Source organism: Salvelinus fontinalis, chromosome 17, assembly GCF_029448725.1.
Source record: "Salvelinus fontinalis isolate EN_2023a chromosome 17, ASM2944872v1, whole genome shotgun sequence".
Classification (NCBI taxonomy): domain Eukaryota; kingdom Metazoa; phylum Chordata; class Actinopteri; order Salmoniformes; family Salmonidae; genus Salvelinus; species Salvelinus fontinalis.
Genome location: NC_074681.1, coordinates 32,983,312 through 32,987,869, shown reverse-complemented (window position 1 = coordinate 32,987,869; position 4,558 = coordinate 32,983,312).

Here is a 4,558-nt window from a genome sequence, read left to right as displayed (position 1 = left end):
TTTTTCCCACTAAATGTATGTTTTATTTCTTGAATTATTGATCTATGCTTGATATTCATTTTATGAGATCTTATGAATAATAAATTATTATTCACACTGCTCCGATTCTATATGTGTTGAAAACAATAGGGCAAGTTTAATAAGGGGTTAAAAAAAATGATTAGGGGGCATCATTTTAAAACTCAAGTGATTTGACCTAGACCCCTGGTTATAGTGTATTATTTATCGTCTCAATCAGTCTGGTCATGTGTGTCTCCATTGGTCTAGTCCAGTGGCAGTCAATGTCATTTAAGATGAGGGAGTACGATTCTCTTTTTTTTTCATGAGCATGGCATTATTTCTATCACAGCATATTGGATGACTGTCATTGTAACGGCTGTCCTCCTCTTCTTCATCCGAAGAGGAGCAGGGATTGAACCAAGGCGCAGTGGAGTTTGAATACATAATGAATTTATTGACAAGACGAAAAAAAACACGAACTTGACTATACACTAACAAAACAAATAAACGGTGTAGAACAGATCTGAACGACGGACTCACATAACACACGAGAACGCACGAACAGGGAAAAAGCCTACACATAAATGACACTTAACAAACAAACCGAAACCAGTCCCGTGTGGCGCAACGACATACACAAACACAGGAGACAATCACCCACAACGAACACTGTGACAACGCCTACCTAAATATGACTCTTAATTAGAGGAACGCCAAACACCTGCCTCTAATTAAGAGCCATACCAGGCAACCCAAAACCAACACAGAAACAGAAAACATAGAATGCCCACCCAACCTCACGTCCTGACCAACTAACACACATAACAACTAACATAAATAGGTCAGGAACGTGACATTACCCCCCCCACAAGGTGCGAACTCCGGACGCACCAGCACAAAGTCTAGGGGAGGGTCTGGGTGGGCATCTAACCACGGTGGTGGCTCAGGCTCCGGGCGAGGTCCCCACCCCACCATAATCCATCCTAGCTTCCTCCCTCTAAGAATGTCCACCCTCTTTTTACCCCCACGAAATCCTCTTAATAACCTCACTAATAAGGACAGCACCGGGACAGAGAGATAAATCAAGACAGAGGGATAGATAAGAATATAGAGGTAGATCAAGATAGAGAGGGAGATCAGGATAGAGGGGCAACTCCGGACTGAAAGGCAGCTCCGGACAGAGAGACAGCTCTGGACTGATGGGCAGTTCTGGGTATCTAGCCGTTTCAGGCTGAAGGGCAGCTCATGGCTGACTGACGAATCTCGACGCTCATGGCTGGCTGACGGCTCTCGACGCTCATGGCAGGCTGACGGCTCTCGACGCTCATGGCAGGCTGACGGCTCTCGACGCTCATGGCAGGCTGACGGCTCACGACGCTCATGGCAGGCTGACGGCTCTCGACGCTCATGGCAGGCTGACGGCTCTCGACGCTCATGGCAGGCTGACGGCTCTCGACGCTCATGGCGCTCTGACGGCTCTGGCTGCTCATGGCGCTCTGACGGCTCTGGCTGCTCATGGCGCTCTAACGGCTCTGGCTGCTCATGGCGCTCTGACGGCTCTGGCTGCTCATGGCTCTCTGACGGCTCTGGCTGCTCATGGCTCTCTGACGGCTCTGGCTGCTCATGGCTCTCTGACGGCTCTGGCTGCTCATGGCTCTCTGACGGCTCTGGCTGCTCATGGCTCGCTGACGGCTCTGGCAGATCCTGTCTGGTTGGCGGCTCTGGCAGATCCTGTCTGGTTGGCGGCTCTGGCAGATCCTGTCTGGTTGGCGGCTCTGGCAGATCCTGTCTGGTTGGCGGCTCTGGCAGATCCTGTCTGGCTGACGGCTCTAGCGGCTCCTGTCTGGCTGACGGCTCTAGCGGCTCCTGTCTGGCGGATGGCTCTGTAGGCTCATGGCAGACGGGCGGCTTTGCAGGCTCATGGCAGGCGGGCGGCTTTGCAGGCTCCTGGCAGACGGATGGCTCAGACGGCGCTGGGGAGACGGATGGCTCAGATGGCGCTGGGGAGACGGATGGCTCAGATGGCGCTGGGGAGACGGATGGCTCAGATGGCGCTGGGGAGACGGATGGCTCTGGCCGGATACGGTGCACTGTAGACCTGGTGCGTGGTGCCGGAACTGGAGGCACCGTGCTAATGATAAGCACCTTCCTACTAGTGCGGGGAGCAGGGACAGGGCACACTGTATTCTCAAAGCCCACTCTATAACTGATGCGTGGTACCGGCACTGGTGACGCCGGGCTGAGGACAAGCACATCAGGATTAGTAGGGGGAGAAGATACAGTTTGTACAGGGCTCTGGAGACGCACTGGTAGCTTAGTGCGTGGGGCCGGAACTGGAGGCACCGGGCTAGATACACGCACTACAGGGAGAGTGCGTGGAGGAGGAACAGGGCTCAGGATACGCACTGGTAGCCTAGTGCGTAGTGTAGACACTGTAGGTACTAGGCTGGGGCGGGGAGGTGGTGCCGGAAATACCGGACCGTGGAGGCGTACTGGCACTCTTGAGCATTGAACCCGCCCAACCTTACCTGGTTGAATGCTCCCGGTCGCCCGACCAGTGCGGGGAGGTGGAATAACCCGCACCGGCCTATGTAGGCGAACCGGGGAAACCATGCGTAAGGCCGGTGCCATGTATGCCGGCCCGAGGAGACGCACTGGAGACCAGACGCGTTGAGCCGGCCTCATGACACCTGGCTCAATACCCAATCTAGCCCTCCCAGTGCGGGGAGGTGGAATAACCCGCACTGGGCTATGCACTCGTACAGGAGACACCGTGCGCTCTACTGCGTAACACGGCGCCTGCCCGTACTCCCGCTCTCCACGGTAAGCCTGGGAAGTGGGCGCAGGTCTCCTACCTGCCCTTGGCCCACTACCTCCTAGGCCCACTACCTCCTAGCCCCCCCCCCAAGAAATTTTTGGGTGTTACTTACGGGCTTTTTGGGCTTCCGTGCCAGACGCGTTCCCTCATAGCTCCGGTTCCTCTCCCCGGTAGCCTCTGCTCTCCTCAGTGCCTCCAGCTGTTCCCATGGGAGGCGATCCCTCCCAGCCAGGATCTCCTCCCAAGTGTAGCAACCCTTTCCGTCCAAAACATCGTCCCATGTCCATTGCTCCTTCTTCTCCTGTCCCTTTCTCCGTTGACTCCGCTGCTTGGCTCTGGTATGGTGGGTGATTCTGTAACGGCTGTCCTCCTCTTCTTCATCCGAAGAGGAGCAGGGATTGAACCAAGGCGCAGTGGAGTTTGAATACATAATGAATTTATTGACAAGACGAAAAAAAACACGAACTTGACTATACACTAACAAAACAAATAAACGGTGTAGAACAGATCTGAACGACGGACTCACATAACACACGAGAACGCACGAACAGGGAAAAAGCCTACACATAAATGACACTTAACAAACAAACCGAAACCAGTCCCGTGTGGCGCAACGACATACACAAACACAGGAGACAATCACCCACAACGAACACTGTGACAACGCCTACCTAAATATGACTCTTAATTAGAGGAACGCCAAACACCTGCCTCTAATTAAGAGCCATACCAGGCAACCCAAAACCAACACAGAAACAGAAAACATAGAATGCCCACCCAACCTCACGTCCTGACCAACTAACACACATAACAACTAACATAAATAGGTCAGGAACGTGACAGTCATTCATATTCCATTCATTCAGTTCAATGTAACAGGGATAGGTTTAAGGCTACTAAATTATGTTTTAATTTTCCCTATACCCATAATGAGGTTGCTACATCCTAGCTTATGAATGAAAGTTTACAACGTAGGTGCACACGTCAAGAGAAAATGTTTGTGGCAGACAGTGACACATTCAGTACTACCTTGCACACACTTGCCTGCATCTAGCTGATCTAGGGTGTAATCATTAGTACAAGTTGCAAACGAGAGTTTCTATTGGACAAATCCAGGTATGTTTATCCCGGTTTTGTTCAGTTTGCTTCAGCGGAATAACTACACCCCTGATCATGCACAGTTCACTTTCATAGCAGCCACATTGTATCAATCAAATGTATTTATAAAGACCTTTTTACATCAGCCGATGTCACAAAGTTCTATACAGAAACCCAGCCTAAAACCCCAAACAGCAAGCAATGCAGATGTAGAAGCACGGTGGCTAGGAAAAACTCCCTAGAAAGGCAGGAACCTAGGAAGAAACATAGAGAAGAACCAGGCTCTGAGGGGTGGCCAGTCCTCTTCAGGCTATGCCGGGTGGAGATTATAACAGTACATGGCCAAGATGTTCAAACGTTCATAGATGACCATCAAGATTAAATAATAATAATTGTATTCCTTCTCGCATTTATGCACTCTACTCCTCTCACCTTTTCCCTTTGCTTGTGGACTTCAATGCACAACACCTCAGCTACCACAGCGTACATTGTTGTCACCATATTAGCTAAAGTAACATCATAGTCAACATAGCTAATACAACTAATGTGTTAGTAAACCCGCAACAATCATACAGTAACTTTAGAGTGTACAGTCAGTAAGCCGTTGCCCCGGTGGCAATAAATTAGTAAAACCAAAAGCTT